The sequence below is a fragment of the Balaenoptera physalus genome, assembly GCF_965194825.1.
Source record: "Balaenoptera physalus genome assembly, chromosome: 20".
Taxonomy (NCBI): domain Eukaryota; kingdom Metazoa; phylum Chordata; class Mammalia; order Artiodactyla; family Balaenopteridae; genus Balaenoptera; species Balaenoptera physalus.
In genome coordinates, this window is record NC_138901.1 from 64,588,082 (window position 1) to 64,605,369 (window position 17,288).

The 17,288-nt window shown below is 59.0% G+C and overlaps 1 protein-coding gene and 1 long non-coding RNA gene across 5 annotated transcripts in view; one reads left to right on the forward strand and one right to left on the reverse strand.

The window, feature by feature from the left end:
* PEMT (phosphatidylethanolamine N-methyltransferase) overlaps positions 1-17,288 on the forward strand; it is a 46,958-nt gene that overhangs the window by 19,700 nt on the left and 9,970 nt on the right. The window lies entirely within an intron of this gene.
* LOC309650399 lies at positions 9,060-16,309 on the reverse strand. The gene is made up of 2 exons (XR_014257557.1): positions 16,233-16,309; positions 9,060-15,249 (listed from the first exon to the last, which is right to left on the reverse strand). It is a non-coding gene; the product is annotated as an uncharacterized lncRNA (long non-coding RNA).

The following is a 17,288-nucleotide window of genomic DNA, read 5'->3' on the forward strand; positions in this document are numbered from 1 at the left end:
GAAGACAGCTTACCTGCTAAATACTATGTCTGAGGTGCAGAGGGGAACCCTGGCCCACTCCGCCCCCCACCCCCCAGGCCAGCACGTGGCCTGGCCGGCTAGACGGGACTCCGCTGGTCTGGTCCGGACAGCACCCCGGGGCGTTGCAGGCCACATGTTCCTGCTGGAGGACCCTTCTCTCTGTGCTCTGTGTGGGTCTCCTTTTCAGCCCTCAGGCCTCGAGTGAGGGTCACCTGCCAGAGAGGCCTCCCCACGGCCCTACCCCAATTTATTCTTCCTCCCAGCGCCCGTTCTCTGGCGATCGCATCCCCAGCACATCTGCCGCGCACTGGAGGCCCCGAGGGCAGAGGCCACGCTGGCCTGGTCTCCTCGGTGCCCATTGGCTGCCGGGGCCGGGGGGGTCAGGCCTGCAGCGCGGGGAGACTGGCCTGGCCTCGGCTGCTGTGTAAATGCGTCCCCCGGGTGCCCCTCAGTGCTGCGTTAATTGTCCTGAGCCTCTGCCCCGGGAGCAGGAGGGGCCCTCAGGCCCGGTCCTGGAGAGACCACGGGCTCCCCCAGCCTCAGCGGGTCGCCGGGCTCAGTGCTGAAGGTCATGGAGACTTGAGCAGAGGCCCGTTCCCTGGCCACCTCGCTTCTGCCCTTTAGAAGGAGAGGAAGCCAGTTGGAGCCCAGTGGACAGGGCCCGGGTCGGCTTGCGGCCAAGTGAAGGATCCCGGCTCAGCGTTGAGCTGCGCAGCTGTGAGGACGCCGAGCGCATTTGTCGGCACAGAAGCTCAGCGGTTATCAGGAGCTCGCTGGGACTTGGCGGTGGCCTCCAGGTCACAAGCCGGGGGCCACAGGCGGGGTCAGCCCTCCCCTGGAACGGCAGCCCCTCTTCCCCTCTTACAGGCTGAGCCCCTGGACTGACAAACGTGCCTGCAGATTCCCACCCCGCCTGGGGAGAACGGTGGGGTCGCCCCCTCCCTGGGCTGCACTGGCTTCCCGGCATCTTTGTGCCGGTCCCCGGGCGAGAGGCTGGTGGCCGGCGGGGCTGTGTGCGGGACGGGCCGCTCCAGACTGCTGCTCACAGCCCCGCACTCGCGCCCGCGGCAGACTCAGCAGGAGTCAGAGCCTCCGCGTTTTGCTTAAATCTGTCACGCCCGCCACCCCCGGCCTGGCCCCATCTGCTTCTGCACAGAGAGCCCCGCTGCTCCCGGGAGGCCCCCAGGCCATTTGAATGTGCGTCCGGTGGGTTCTGGGCTGCCGGGCCGGGGCGGGATGGTGCCCTGCAGGTTCCTGCCGCACCTTGGCTGCGGGACACGCTCTCCCTGGCGCTGTCGCTCCCCTCTTTCCCCCGTGAGCCATGGCTTTGCCTGCCCCCGCCCACCGCCCGCGCAGAGGCGGCCGTGGACGTGGGCACTTAGCAGGTCGGGGATTTGGCCAGTGTCCGAGCGCAGGACGCCCGGGAGGCTCGGAGAGGAAGAGGCCCCTCCCCGGGGTTCCCAGGCTGCTTGAAGAGGGGGGGCGCCTCCAGAAAAGACTCCGGGGCTCAGAAGACGGCATGTAGCCCAGGGGATGGAGGGGGCAGAGTGGAGACCCCCGAGGACGGGAGGCTCCTGGGCAGAGGGAACTGTTTTTTTAATTTGCACATTTTAAGTATGCGGAACAGTGGCGAGAACGGGCCTGCTGTCACCCGGGTCCCAGGACATCCTGCACAGTTGCTGCCCCTGCGTTGTTGCATCCCCAAAGCTAAGGACGTTTCCTGCCTCAGCACGACCTCATTATCATGAGAGAGAACATTGTGAGCAAACTTTGGAAGCAAGAGCAGGGTTTGTTCTGTGTTCTGGAACGAGCGGGTGAGTCATGGCGTTGGCCGCCCGCCCCCGGCCCCGGGGACAGGGGAGGCCATCAAGGCCCTGTGGTCCGGAGTCTGGACGAGGTGAGGCCTGGACCCAGGATACGGACGTGTGGGGACGCGGGGCCTGTGGCCGCTGGGTGGCCTGGGACGCCGGCACGGAGCAGGCCTGCCCGGGGGTGGCCCGTAGGGCTGGGCTCCATGTCGGTGGTCCCGGCCGGCCCGCCTGACGTGCCCAGGAGAGAGGTCAGGCTCTGTGGGGTGGGGCCTCGTCGGGGATCCGGCGACGTGCCGCCCGGGGGCAGCTGGGGACACCAGTGGCCCTCAGGACTGGGAGACGCCTGGTGAGGCCAAGGGCCTGGGGCCGTGGCAGCTCTGGAAGGGGCACCGGAACGTCACCTCCGTCACCAGAGTGGCCTCCCCTCCCTCCCACGAGCGTTTCTGGCTCCGGTGACAGAAACGCTGAAGGTTGGGGGGCCGTGGGGGGCCGCAAACTGCCCGCGTCTCCGCCCGGGTTTCACGCGGCGGAAGCTCCTGGTCTGGTGGGAAAGGGCTCTTGGGCCCCGAGCCATCGTGCCCGGCCCTGCAGGGCGTCGGGGCTGGTGGGGCTGTTGGAGTCCAGCCCGTCCTGGAGATCGGTGCCAGCAGATCGGGGTGGGGGGCAGGGGGAACAGCCCGGAGGCCCAGGGGCTTAGTGGCTAGAGACAGGCTCTGGGTTCAAGGCTGGGCTTTCCCACTTTCCAGCTGTGTGGCTTTGAGTGAGTCACTTAAGCTCTCTGTGCCTCTGTTCGCTTGCGTGTAAGCTGAAGTGCTTTCCTCGGGGGCGGCGGCGGGCGCTGCACACAGTAGGTGCTGTGCTCTGATCCCACCCAGCCGTCCTGAGAGGTGCTGACTTCTCCTGGGAAGGCCGTTCCCGAGGTTCGCCGAAGCAGGAGCTCCACCTGCGAGCTCTCTCCTCCGAGGCGCAAAGCCTGTTGTTACACGGACCTGACGGCCACCAGGGTCCCCAGAGTCGCGTGCCCCGTCAAGCTCGGAGGTCAAGGAAGGCAGGAGCTTGGTTTTGCCGTCTGCCTGCAGCCGTACTCTGAGCCCCGGACGGCCCGAGGGGTGTGTGTGTGATGCCTTCCGCGGCTGCTGCTAGGACAGCACCGTCCAGGGGTCATCCCGCGGGTGGGGAGACGGGAAAGGGGCTCACACACCAGCACGCCCGAGGAGTCGAGGGTGCAGCAGGGCCGTGGGTGTGCACAGAGGAGCGCGGAGCCAGCTTCGGGGGAGCTGCGTCGGGAGCGAGCGGCTGCAGGGCCCCCACCGTGTCCTGGAGCAGTGCAGCCCCCTCGCCATCCCGGGGCGTCCGCTTAAAGCGCAGACTCTGACTCGGCAGGTCTGGGGCAGGTCCTGAGAGCCTGCCTTTCTAACAGGCTCCCAGGCTGCCGGTCCGGGGGCCACTCTGGGTCTGAGGAACAGGTTTAGAGGCAGCGAGGAGGCCAGCCTGGGAGGGAAGGCAGCTGGAGAGGAGCGGCACCGCGTCCCCAAGCCCTCCTGGCGTCAGGTCCCCCCAGACGGGGCGGCGTCCCCAAGGGACGGCATCGTGGCCCCGGTGGCCTCAGGCCCTAGTGACTGCTCAGCAGCGAGGGCCCCCAGGCCTGGCTCAGCCCCGCTCACACCTGGATGCCACACAGGTTCAGGAGTGGGTGCTGTCCTGGTGGAAAGGTTCAGACCACGCTCGCGACTTTCTTCCACGAAAGACAGTCCCACCAAAGCGCGATGCCCTGCCCTGGCCGGGTCGTGTCCCTGCTGTGGCCCAGCTCACTCCGGGAGGCTGGTGATGGCCAAGAGATGGGCCCCTCCCAGCTCCGGACGCCTGACCAGGAGGTGAGCTGGGGTCTGGGCCACAGCGAGGTGAGCACGCTTGGTGGCCTCAGCTGGTGATCTCCGTCCCGAGCCGGGGGCCGCGGGCCGTGTCACGCCAGTCCACGCAGACGGGGCCTCTTTTTCTGGATTAACTGTGAGGGAGCACAATTTGGCAAAGCACTTTCCTCAGCGCCGTGCCTGCCTCGCAGGGTAAGAGGATTAGCTGCACCCTCGGGCTCCGGCACCGGTTTGTGACATTGGCTGGCGGAGCTTCACTAGCCCTCCAGCACGTTCTCCGAGGCAGTGCTGGGCGCCGGGCCCATGCCCGTCCTCTCTGGGCAGGGGGGTCACGAGGAGAGCCCCCGGGCAAGTCCCGGCCCTGCCTCTGTGCATCGCGGCAGGTTACCTTCCCTCTCTGAACTGCAGTTTTCACCTGGAAAGTGGTTGTAGAAATATTGATCTGCCTTCTCCCCCGCCACGCAGCCCAGGTCTGGGGCTGACCTTTCACGCCCAGCGAGTGGGTGGCCTCCTGACAGACGCCACCACTGTCTGCTCTCTGGAGCTGGGGACCAGGTGCCACACCCCACTGCTGCCGCCCCCTGGGGGTCCCAGGGCCGAGAGGGGGCAGACGTCTCATCTTCACCCACCCGGCTCAGCGGGTGACGGGGAGGCTACAGGGGGGCTCGCACTGCTCCCTGCTTCCCAGATGAAAGCGGTCTGGGACAGAGGGGCTCAGGCCCGCCCTCCTGCAGAGCCCCCCGAACCCTCCCGCCCTCCCTGCCCGTGGCCTGCTGGCCGCCCCTGCCCTGGACTCCTCCCCCCTTCCTTCCTGTGTCTCTGTCCAGGCTCAGGAAGGGGTCTCTATGCCCCAGGCCTTGGCGCCTCACTCCCTCTGTCGGCTCCACGTCCTGCCCCCACCTGGGCCTCGGGCTGTGGACTGTGGGAAGTGCCCCCTGAGGGTCCCCTGCCATTGCCTGGTCAGTCTTCCCAGCCACCCTCCTGGGGTCGCACAGCACGGGGTGGGTGGGCACAGGTGCCCAGACCGCTGAAGGCTCGCTTCCCTCAGCCCAGCAGACGCGCGTGCACACAGAATCCTGGGAGCAGCTCTGTTGACACTAGCAGAGCCCGTGACGCAGGGCCCCCAGCTGGGGTGCGTGAGCTGGCCATGGTCCATCCACACACAGCTCCCTGGACGGTCTGGTGGCCACACACGCTGGAGAAGGCTGGACGGGGCAGAAACCAGGCCAGGGGCCGTGGGGCAGGGGCTTGGGGGCGCGGGGAGCTTTCCAGGGCGACGGGAAGTGTCCTGTCTCAAAAAAATTTTACTTTTACCTCTAAAGCTGACCGAAAATAGTCTCCCTTTCTAAAATAAACTACTCTTAACTCAGAAAAAAAAGAAAAAAAGCCGTCTGGCCACAGGTGCAGATGCTGTGCCGACACTGGCGTTGGCGCTGGTCTTGGTGGCGTGTCCCGCCCGCCCGCCTGCGATGCCAGAGGGGGCCCAGCTGCCTATCGAACCCGCGTAGCTAGACAGCTCCCCAGCTGAGCGCCAGCACGGCCCAATTTCCTTTCCGAGGCTGAAGTCCATGTAAATATTGACCAAATCAGGCAGACCGGGTTGTGCACTGTATTTGGTTAGTAGTTGAAGAGCTACTCACTCCACGGCTATTTTCTCAGGGGCTTCCTACAGGTGGGCCTTGTTTCACTTAAAAGTTTAAAAAGACCCTAAAGAGCTGTGCGTAACTCAAACATTGTAAGTGTAGGGAGAAAACCAGCACATTTAGACGAATCCCCGAGCAAGCGGATCGTTCAATAAAGAACCACCTCTCCCTGCCCCGTTAGTGTATTTATTACGTAAAACTGAAAAACAGGTATTTGGTCTGCTTAAGCAAGGACTGTGTCGCTGGGTCCACGGGTGCCCCCTGCCCCAGCCTGGGGCTCTCGGGCCACGTGGCCGCCTCATGGCCTATTGAGGGGGTGATGGGCTTTCTTGTGGGGGGCTGGCGGCTTCCCTGCTTCCTCCAGATGTGCATGGGTGGGGTCCCTCTGGCGTCCTCCTGCACGACCCCGTCGCAGGCACAGGGAAAGCAGCTCAGACAGGATGGGCTGCCCGGGGGGGCGGGGGGCAGGTGGGGAGCGGTCCTCACAGCCGAGCCGTGCCCCCTGAGGGGTTTGCTGGCTGAGAGCTCCCAGGCCCTTTTCCCGGACTCCCTGCAGTGGCAGGTTGGACCCCAAGATGAGGTCCCACCCGAGTCACAGCTGTGACCATCTTCCGAGTCAACAAAGGCACCCAGAGCCGCCCAGAGGCCAGGTGGCAGGGGGGGGACCCTCGCCAGCCCCGCCACGTCCTAAGTGCCTGGCCCGAGGCCCCGCTGCAGAGCCAGGATCTGGACCAGCCGTCTGTCCCCCGCCTGCCCGGTCCAGGGCTGGCCCGTCCGAGGCTGGCGGGCTCCACGGGGGCAGAGCCTCTGGGTCCCTTTCCTTCCCCCAGAGGCAAACATCAGGGACGGGAGAGGGGTCCAGGAGGCAGAGTGTGATTAATCGACATCACAACAGTGATCCTTTGGGGGGCTGGCACAGGGGTGGCAGTTGTGTCCTGCCCTGGTGAGGTGACCTTGGTCACCCTGGGCAGAAGGGGCCTGGGGACCTGCCTGGACAGGATCTGCCCTCTTGGGGGTATCAGCAGGGGGCGAGGAGATGCAGGGGACCCAGGGCCCAGGAGCAGGAGGGAGTCTTGTGACTTGGTCTCGTGGGTGAAGGGAGGCCGAGGAGGTGGCAGGGGACGCTGCGGGCCGTGCCGGAGGGCTGAGGGGGCCTGGCAGGCATTTGTGCAGGTGGAGGGCAGCTGGTGTGGGCGCTGGGGGCTGCTCCCCGCCCCCTGGGGCGAGCGACAACAGCCCCGCCCTCCAGCCGTCAGCCGGAACCCGACCATTCATCACATCTCCGCGTCTACGAATTGTGCTTTTCGCGGTATATCTAAGAAATCACTGCATAACTCCAGGTCATACAGATTTTCTAGTTTGTTTTCCTCTAAAAATTTTGTAGCTTCAGGTTTTATGTTTAGATTTATAACCCACTTGTGTTAATTTTTGTACGTGGTCTGAGTTCTGGGTTCTGCGCACGACACCCAGTGCCATTGTCCCCTGCCCCCTGAATTAATGACCTTTATACTTTGTCACAGATCGGTCGACCTTACACACGTGGGTCTATTTCTGTACTCCCTGTTCTGTTCCGATGGTCTGTTTGTCCGCTTTGGCACCAGCACCCCAGTCCTGGTCACAGTTGCTTTATGATACGGTTCAAAATCTGTCGACTTGCCCTCCCTTTGTCCTTCTTTTTCAGTTGTTTTGCCTATTCTAAGTCCTTTGCACTTTCATGAGAATTTTAGATTCAGGTTGTCGATTTGCAGCAAGCCTGTTGGGGTTTTGATTGGGTTTGCGTTGAATCTGTAGACTAATCAAGGAGAATTGATATCTTCATAATACTGAGTTTCTGGACCCGCGGACACTCTGTGTCTCTCCGTTTATTGAGGTCTTTTCTTAAAATTCTTAGCGAAGCTTCACAGGTTTCGGGGTGCCAGTCTGGCATTATTTGTCGATTTCATCAGAGTTTATGTAGGTGACCGTGTGTCACATTTTACTTGACATGATGCCTTCTTCCTGGTCTAAGGGAGCATCCGGGGTGATGTCAGCTCTAGGGTTTTCCAAGATGCCTTTTGTTAGGACGAGGGCGTTTCCCGCTACTCCTCATGTGCTGAGTTTCTGTCAGGAGTGTATGTTGGATTCTTGTCAAATGTTCATGTCTATTAAGGCGATCGTAGTGTTTTTTTTTACTTACTTTGTTTATGTGGTGAATTACATTGACTGGTTTTCAAACGTTAAACCAACTTTTTGTTCCTAGTATAAATCTCACTCGGTCATGATGTATTATCCTTTTAGTATGTTGTTGGATTCCGTTTGCTAATTTGCTAAGATTTTGTCTAGGATTTTTGTATTTTGTTCAGGAGGGGTATTTTTCTCTAGTTTTCTTGCAATGTTTTGGTATCAGCTAATGCTGGCCTCATTGAATGAGTTGGAGACTGTTCCTTCCTCTTCAGTTTTTGGGAAGAGTTTGTACATAATTGGTATTATTCCTCCCTTAAATGTTTGATAGCATTCACCAGTGAAGCCGTCTGGACCTGGAACTTTTTCTCGTGAAGGTTTTTGACTATATGTTAAAATATGTTGATGGGTATAGTGCGTGGTCAGACTCTCTGCTTCTTTTCCTGAGTGAGCTTTGATCAAGTTCATTGGTATAAGTTGTTCACGTGTTCCTTTTTCTGCCTTTGTGTCTTTTTTCCTTGATCTCTATTCAGATCAGTCTGAAGAGAGGTTTTATTCATCTTCTCAGAGAACCATCTCATGGTTTCATTGATTTTTCTCTAGTGTTTTTCTATTTTCTGTCATTGATTCCCACTTCAAACTTTCTTTTACTTACATGGGTTTCATTTTCTCTTTTCTCTTCTTTCTCTAGTTTCTTGTGGGAGCTGAGACCAGTGATTGGAGACCTTCCTTCTTTCTCTCCTGTGGGTGTTCAGTGCCATAAACCCTCCCAAGCAGCCGCATCCCACAGACGCTGGTATGTTGTGCTTTCATTTTTGTTCAAGTCAAAATCCTTCTGGTTTCCCTTTCCATTTCTTCTTTTTCCCGTGAGTTGTTTTTTTTTTAGAAATGTGTTACTTAGTCTCTAGACGTTTGGGGATTTTTTTCAGAGATCTTGCTGTTATTAATTTCTAATTAACTCCATTGTGGTCAGAGAACACACTTTGTGTGATGTATAATTCTTTTGAACTTACTGGGACTAGTTTTATTTCCCGGCATGTGGTCTATCTTGGTAAATGTCCTGTGTGCACTTGAAACTAATTTCTACCTTTTTTTTTTTTAATTAATTAATCTTTTTTTGGCTGCATTGGGTCTTTGTTGCTGCGCGCGGGCTTTCTCTAGTTGCGGCGAGCAGGGGCTACTCTTTGTTGTGGTGCACGGGCTTCTCACTGCGGTGGCTTCTCTTGCTGCGGAGCACGGGCTCTAGGTGTGTGGGCTTCAGTAGTTGCAGCACGCAGGCTCAGTAGTTGTGGCGCACGGGCCTGGTTGCTCCACGGCATGTGGGATCTTCCCAGACCAGGGCTCGAACCCGTGTCCCCTGCATTAGCAGGTGGATTCTCAACCACTGCGCCACCAGGGAAGCCCACTCACTCTCCTTTTGACCAGTGTTAGAAGGATGTCTCTTGTGCCAGCCTGTTACTTTGATCTGGTTTGTATCTTTACAAGCAAAGTGTATTTTGTGGAGCCAGCATGCAGTTGGATCTTGCTTTTTTATCCAATCTGACAATCTCTGCTTTTTCTTTTTTTTTTTTTTTTCTGTCTGAACCCCATGGCATGTGGAACTTCCCCGACCAGGGATCAACCCCGAGCCCCCTGGAGTGGAAGTGCAGAGTCTTAACCACTGGACCGCCAGGGAAGTCCTGACAATCTCTGCCTTTAAATTGAGATGTTTGGCCGTTAGCATTTAATGTTATTGATGGGGTTAGGTTTAAATCAGTGTCCTTCATTCCTTCATGTCTGGTGTCTGGAAAGCCCTTGTATATTTGTTTTTGGTTGTTTCGGGTGAGAGGCTAAGCTCCATCCATCTTAGCTGGAAGTAGAAAGGACAAGCAGTAATAACTTAATACCATTCAGTACTCAGCCCATGTTCAGTTTTCCCCAATTGTCTCAAAAGTATCTTGTTCCAGTTGGTGTGTTTGAATCCGGATCCGAATAAGGTCTACACATTGCATTCAGTCGATGTGATTCCCGAGCCCTTTTTACCCAGACCAGTGTCCCACCCCTTCTTTCCATGTCATTTATTTATGGAAGAAACTGAGTCATTTGTCCAGTAGAATTTTCTGAGTTTGAGAGATTATATCTTTGTGATGCTTTTTAACATGTTCCTCTGTATTTCCTGAACCTGATAGTTATAAAGAACACTTTGTAAATGTGCTGCGTGTTCGGCTGAAGCATGGGAAATTGCCAGTATTTGACCGTTTGCCCTGCAAAGTGCCAGGTCCTGCCCCTCCAGGTCACGCTACCTGTCCCAGCCGTCAGGAAGCGCCACTTTGTGTGACCCTGAGACTGACCAGTGGATTCAGGAGGTCAGCCTGACCCGCACGGCCAGCTTCTCTGCCCTGTCCCTGATGATAGAGTTTCCTGGGCCCTCATTTAGGAGTTGCAGATGGTGATGCTTCACCTCCGTCATGCCACGTCGGGAACCTTTCGGGTTGTCTGGGGTGGGCAGTAGGATTTGGGGGCCGTCTCCCAGGCAGTCAAGTCCAGATGTGAATTCACCGCTGGGGGAAGACTGCGTGCCGCTCAGCACTGATGTATTCCCTGGACAAGCTGGTGGAAGGTGTCCAGTGAGCAGGTGATGGCTGAGCGAGCGCAGGGACAGTGGTGAAGGGGCAGTTCGGCTGGGGGAAGCTGTTGTACGCCACCCTGTGCGACAGGGCACGACTTGGGACTCCCTCTCGTGGAGCCCCCCAGCCCCCACCCCTCCCAGTCCCTCCAGGCCAGGCTGTCGCCCACGTTTGGATGGAACCAGCTGGGCGGGCCCCACCGAGCCCCGCTGCAGGGAAGCCCCTCACCCAGCAGGCTGGGTGGGAGGCCGCTGAGCTGTCGTGCGTTCCCGCGTCCATCCGCGCGTGGAGGTCAGCGCTCGCAGGGGCCTTCTGTTGGCTGCCTCGCGTGCGGGTATGACACTGAGCACAGACAGAGGTGGGATGCCACTTGACTGTGGAGCCAGGTGCAGGGAGCGGGAGGTTCTGGCTGTGCTGGGTGGTCCATGGCAGCTCGTGGCGTGCATCGCGGGCAGGAGAAAGAAGGCGAGAAGGCTGGAGCAGCTGTGTGTCTGGTGGGAGGGGGCCGCCACCCGAGCAGGAGGGGTCGTTCGTGCTTCTGGGCTGTGGGCCCCTTTGAAAAACGCAAGGAAACTCTGGCTTCTTCTTAGCAAAAGCTACAAATGCAAAAGCACTCGGCCTTTGCTTCCGTTTGGGGATGTTTACTGAGCCCCGGAACACGCCCAGGCCCCCAGCTGGAGAGCCCGGACTAGACGGTGGCCGGCCTCCCTCCTGCGGGATCCGGGGCCGCGGGGGCTGCGGTGGGAGGTTCTGGCAGACGGGGCCTGGGCACAGCAGGCTTCCCTCACCTGCGGGCGGTCCCCCCGCCGCCCCCGCTTGTCCCCCCGGAAGGAGGCAGACAGCGCCGCCGTCTCCTCCAGACACGCGTCAACTCCCGGGCTCTCACGGCAGCGCTACGAGGTGCGGCATCGCTGCTCGGCTCCCTCTTCCGGGTCAGGAAACTGAGGCAGAGCGAGGGGCTGCGATGCCCCCGGGTCACACAGCTGGGAGGCAGAGGAGCTCGTGGGCGACCCGGGACCCAGCACCCCCGCCCACCTGCTGTCCCCCGGGCGCTGGGTCCACGGCCAACAGTCAGCTGCCCCACTCCACTCGCGGGCCTCACTTCGAGGACACGTGGGGCGTCCGAGAGGCTGGGGGCGTCCAGAGCAGCCCCCCGCCGCGTTGCGGAGGTGCTCGGGGCACAGGCTCCTGCTGCTGCCCTGGCTCTTGTCCTGTGGACCCGTCCTGGCTTTGAGTATCACTGTTAAATTGCATGTACCAATCAAAGCAAGCACTTTTACTGCCTGTGTTTTTTCCCCCTTTTCTTTTCAAGAGAACACTCTAGCACAGCACCAGGCCTGTAGTAGGTCCCCCAGTAAGAGCTGGACGGATGGAGAGATGGGCGCTTGGTGGGTGGGTGGATGGATTGAGAGGAAGGACTTATCATGCTTCCAGCGCTGGAGACTTTCTCTGCTCTGTGGACCACAGGCCCTGAAAAGACCCCCCGAGTCCATCTCTGTCCTTGTGGCCTCACCCCCATGCCCCGTTTCAGTTGCTGTCACCCACGCTCACTGTGTCCCCAGTGAGGTGCTCGGACAGTGCGGGCTGCTTGGCGGGTCCTGGTTCCAACAGGTGCCACTGGGCTGTCAGCCTCCCTGTGTGAGCGTGTCCCAGGGGACACACCATTCCCTGGCCCTGGGCAAGCATGCGGTCCCTATGACTGTCTGTGGTCAGTACCACTGGCGTTTCAGGCAGAGGACACAGCCCACGGGCACACAGTCTGTAACAACTGTCCAGGGTTCGGGCCTGCTGAGCCCGCGGCGGCCCCCCTGGCTTACACACAGGAGTTCCAGGTCCTGAGTCAATGACGTTACCTGTCAATGCTCTGATCCCGGGCCTCAAACCCAGCAGGCCTCCTCTGAGTGCTGGGACACAGCGCCCTGCAAAGCTGGTGGCTCCGAGCTCAAGCGCCTCGCGTGTCCTGGGAACGTGTTTTTTCTCCTTCCCTGTGGACACTGGCGAGTCGGCTCTGCGGTTAATGGGGCTGCCCGTCCTGCGGGCATGTGGGCGTTGTCTCCCTGCTGCCCCCCCGCATGAGCCTGCAGGAGCCCGACCCCACACGGGACGCCTGCTCCCACCCCGGGCGTGGCTGCGGCCGGGGTTGCCGTGCAGGGTGGAAGCCCCCATAGCCTCAGTGTCCAGATTTTTCACCTCAAATTGGATGCCTGGGTTTTTGTTTTTTAATTAATTAATTTATTTTTGGCTGCATTGGGTCTTTGTTGCTGTGTGCAGGCTTCTCATTGCAGTGGCCTCTCTTGTTGCAGAGCACAGGCTCTAGGTGCGCGGGCTCAGTAGTTGTGGCGCGCGGGCTTCGTTGCTCCGCGGCATGTGGGATCTTCCCGGACCAGGGCTCGAACCCGTGTCCCCTGCACTGGCAGGCGGATTCTTAACCACTGCGCCACCAGGGAAGCCCCAGATGCTTGGGTTTTAATGTGGAAATTCTAAATGGTGTTGAATTGTTGGGTCAAATATTTTTAATTTTTATTTATTTATTTATTTTTCATTGGAGTATAGTTGCTTCACAATATTGTGTTAATTTATACTGTGCAGCAAAGTGAATCAGCTACACGTATACGTATATCCCCGTTTTTTGGATTTCCTTCCCATTTAGGTCACCACAGAGCACTGAGTTCCCCATGCTATGCAGCAGGTTCTCACCAGTTATCTATTTTATACATAGCATCAATAGTGTACATATGTCAATCCCAGTCTCCCAATTCATCCCACCCCTCCTCCCCACCTTGGTGTCCATACGTTTGTTCTCTGCGTTTGTGTCTCTGTTTCTGCCCTGCAAATAAGATCATCTGTACCAATTTCTTCAGATTCCACATATATGCGTTAATATACGATATTTTTCTCTTTCTGACTTATGTCACTCTGTATGACAGTCTCTAGGTCCACCCACGTCTCTACAAATGACCCAATTGCGTTCTTTTTCATGGCTGAGTAATATTCCATTGTATATATGTACCACATCTTCTTTATCCGTTCCTCTGTTGATGGACAGCTATTTTTAAATGCTGTGGGTTTGACCAAAACACCTCTGGGCTACCCCTTACGCCCTCTGAGCCCCAGGACGCGGGCCCCGGGCTGCCGGGGGGAACAGAGCCACCTCCTTTACAGGCAGACCCAGCACCATCAGCATGGCCGAGTGGGACCCAGAGGTGACCAAGACGCAGAGGCTGCTCTTGGAATCAGGGCCCCTGGGGGAGGGGCCCTCTCCACCCGGACGAGGCGCTGGTGCTGGCGTGTGGCCGTGCATCGCCCGCTGGGTCTTCCCCCCACACTGGCAGGTGGATAAGGAGTCCCTGGCCCGTTCGTCGCATTTCCCTGCTGACGCAGTTGAGGGAATGTACAGCTGGTGGCTGGCGGTCAGGGACTAATTCCCCCGATTTCCATCCATCCCAGCCCTCCTCCTGCCCCAACAGCCTCCTTCCTGGCCCAGATTCTGTGGGAGAGGTTTGCAAAAAAAAAAGAATCAACATTTTGGGGAAGAGGCCTACCCGTTACAGAGGTGAGCTGGTGACCCTGCCAGGGGTGTGGGCAGGGTGGCCCAAGGTGGCAAACGCAGAAGCAGCCCAGTTCACTTGGATTTCAGGGAAACAACAAATTGGAGCAACATTTGGGGCAACTTGTATTAAATTATTTGTTCTTTATATGAAATCCAGGTTTACCTGGGGGCCTGTGTTTCTCTGGCAGCCCTAGGGAGAGGGAACGTGAGTGTGGGGTAGGGCCAGGGCTTGGGCCAGGACATCTCCATTTTGGGGTCCTGGCAATCTAGAGGCCGCGCCAAGTCAGGAGAGGCGACGGCAGAGCGTCTGGTCACTCTCGGCCCACGGGACGCTGACCCGCATCATCTCACAGCCCAGCCCTCGGTGGCCAGTCCCCTGTGGTCAGCTCCACTGCCTGCTTCCGGGCCCCTAATCCGATGAAGTGTGCAGCTGGGCCCCGAGGAAGGCTAGGCGGGACATTAACCTCAGACCCAGCAAGGCTCCTGGCTGCTGCTCTAATGATTGCCTTGAAATAACAACCCATCTAAGGCTGGCCAGCCGGGAAGCAGACAGCTGTTGGTGAATCGGATTCACTGTTTCCCCCCCTCCCTCTCCCACCTTTCGTCTCTAGGTTGCTCAGAAAGTGCAGTCATGACCCCGCCCTTTCCCAGGTGAAGGAGCAGGTGTTGGGGGGCCATCTGGGAGGCCAAGGCGGGCAGAGTGGTCCCCAAAGGGCCTTTGGTGGAAAGACGCTCCACCGTCCGCAGAGCAGCAGGGGGCCCAGCCCAGAGTCCGGAGGCCCCAGCGCCCGGTTCGCTCGGCTGAAGCTTGGCCCCCTCTGCTGCCCAGGGCTCTGGGCTGGGGTGCAGCCGGTCACGGCCCCCTTGGATACGGGGGAGAGACCCCTCCTTCAGGGGCCGGACCTGGCGTGTTGGGAGCAGAAGAGTCTGCCCGGGTAGGTGACGTGGGTGGCCGTTCTCATCTGTCCCTAGAGCTCAGATTCTACAGGGATTGGATGTTTAAAAAGCTGCTTTACTGAGCTAGAGCGTGTATACAATAAAGTGCACACATTCTAATGTAGTTTGAGTCTTGACAAATGTATACGCCTGTGTCACCACCGCCCTGATCAAGAGGGAGCCCTTCCTTCCCCAGACGTCCTCTCCCGCCCCTTCCTAGTCAGTCCCCAGCCCAGCCACCGCTGCTCTGACTCGTCGCCGTGGGTGGGCGCTGCCCTCCAGGCCTCTGTGAGGATGGAAACTCCTCTTGCTCGGCATGAAGCCGACGACAGCCGTCCTCTGGATGGACCACACTTCGTCCACGTGCCCCGTTCGGTGGGTGGCCGGTTCGGGGTGGGGGGAGAGCGCGGAACATGCCCGCACCGACAAACGCGGCAGCTCTGGGTCTGGCCCCCGGGGCTTGTGCTCCCGCACCGGGCCTGCAGGAGGGGTGAGGACGTGGCACTACGTGGTTTCCCACCGACTTCAGTGTCCTTTTGAAAGCGTTAGCGCGTCAGCTGGGAGGAAAACTCAACGGCCGTTAAAGCTGCATCTTGAAATCCCATACCAGGAACAAGGTTTTGTGACGAAGACAGCATGTTTGAAGGACAACTGGGCCCCTGCAGATAGAAGGGACACTGGGCCCCCGCAGGTAGAAGGGACACTGGGCCCCCGCAGGTGGAAGGGACACTGGGCCCCCGCAGGTGGAAGGGACACTGGGCCCCCGCAGGTGGAAGGGACACTGGGCCCCCGCAGGTGGAAGGGACACTGGGCCCCCGCAGGTGGAAGGGACACTGGGCCCCCGCAGGTGGAAGGGACACTGGGCCCCCGCAGGTGGAAGGGACACTGGGCCCCCGCAGGTGGAAGGGACACTGGGCCCCCGCAGGTGGAAGGGACACTGGGCCCCCGCAGGTGGAAGGGACACTGGGCCCCCGCAGGTGGAAGGGACACTGGGCCCCCGCAGGTGGAAGGGACACTGGGCCCCCGCAGGTGGAAGGGACACTGGGCCCCCGCAGGTGGAAGGGACACTGGGCCCCCGCAGGTGGAAGGGACACTGGGCCCCCGCAGGTGGAAGGGACACTGGGCCCCCGCAGGTGGAAGGGACACTGGGCCCCCGCAGGTGGAAGGGACACTGGGCCCCCGCAGGTGGAAGGGACACTGGGCCCCCGCAGGTGGAAGGGACACTGGGCCCCCGCAGGTGGAAGGGACACTGGGCCCCCGCAGGTGGAAGGGACACTGGGCCCCCGCAGGTGGAAGGGACACTGGGCCCCCGCAGGTGGAAGGGACACTGGGCCCCGCAGGTGGAAGGGACACTGGGCCCCCGCAGGTGGAAGGGACACTGGGCCCCCGCAGGTGGAAGGGACACTGGGCCCCCGCAGGTGGAAGGGACACTGGGCCCCCGCAGGTGGAAGGGACACTGGGCCCCCGCAGGTGGAAGGGACACTGGGCCCCGCAGGTGGAAGGGACACTGGGCCCCGCAGGTGGAAGGGACACTGGGCCCCCGCAGGTGGAAGGGACACTGGGCCCCCGCAGGTGGAAGGGACACTGGGCCCCCGCAGGTGGAAGGGACACTGGGCCCCGCAGGTGGAAGGGACACTGGGCCCCGCAGGTGGAAGGGACACTGGGCCCGGAGTCCCGGGGGCGCTCGGGTGCTCCTCTTTGTGGCTGAGTGACCCCCCCCCCCAGGCACTTCTGAGGGGCCCCGTCTTCCCGACGTGTAAACAGACCTCATCCCACCCACCCCAGGCTTGTTTCTTTCTTTTTTTTTTTCTTAACATCTTTATTGGAGTATAATTGCTTTACAACAGTGTGTTAGTTTCTTTTTTTTTTTAATGAATTTATTTATTTATTTATGTTTGGCCGCGTTGGGTCTTCGCTGCTGCGCGCGGACTTTCTCTAGTTGTGGCGAGCAGGGGCTGCTCTTCATTGCGGTGCGCGGGCTTCTCATTGCGGTGACTTCTCTTGTCGCGGAGCGTGGGCTCTAGGCGTGCGGGCTTCAGTAGTTGTGGCTCGCAGGCTCTAGAGCGCAGGCTCAGTAGTTGTGGCGCACGGACTCAGTTGCTCCGCAGCATGTGGGATCTTCCTGGACCAGGGCTCGAACCCGTGTCCCCTGCATTGGCAGGTGGATTCTCAACCACTGCGCCACCAGGGAAGTCCCGGTGTGTTAGTTTCTGCTGTATAACGAAGTGAATCAGCTATTCAGTTTTTCACCATTGAGAACGATGTTGGCTGTGGGTTGGTCATATATGGCCTTTATTATGTTGAGGTAGGTTCCCTCTATGCCTACTTTCTGGAGTGTGTTGAATTTTGTCGAAAGCTTTTTCTGCATCTATTGAGATGATCATACGGTTTTTCTCCTTCAATCTGTTAATATGGTTTATCACGTTGATTGATTTGCGTATATTGAAGAATTCTTCCATCCCTGGGATAAACCCCACTTGATCCTGGTGTATGATCCTTTTAATGTGCTGCTGGATTCTGTCTGCTAGTATTTCGTTGAGGATTTTTGCATCCGTGTTCATCAGTGCTATCGGCCCAGGCTTGTTTTGAGTGTTAAGTGAGCGCAGGTAAAAGCACTTAAATCGTCAGGTGCTGAATCGACGGTTGTGATTTTTATTGTTGGCGTTGACATCCCACGCTTCTTGGGACGT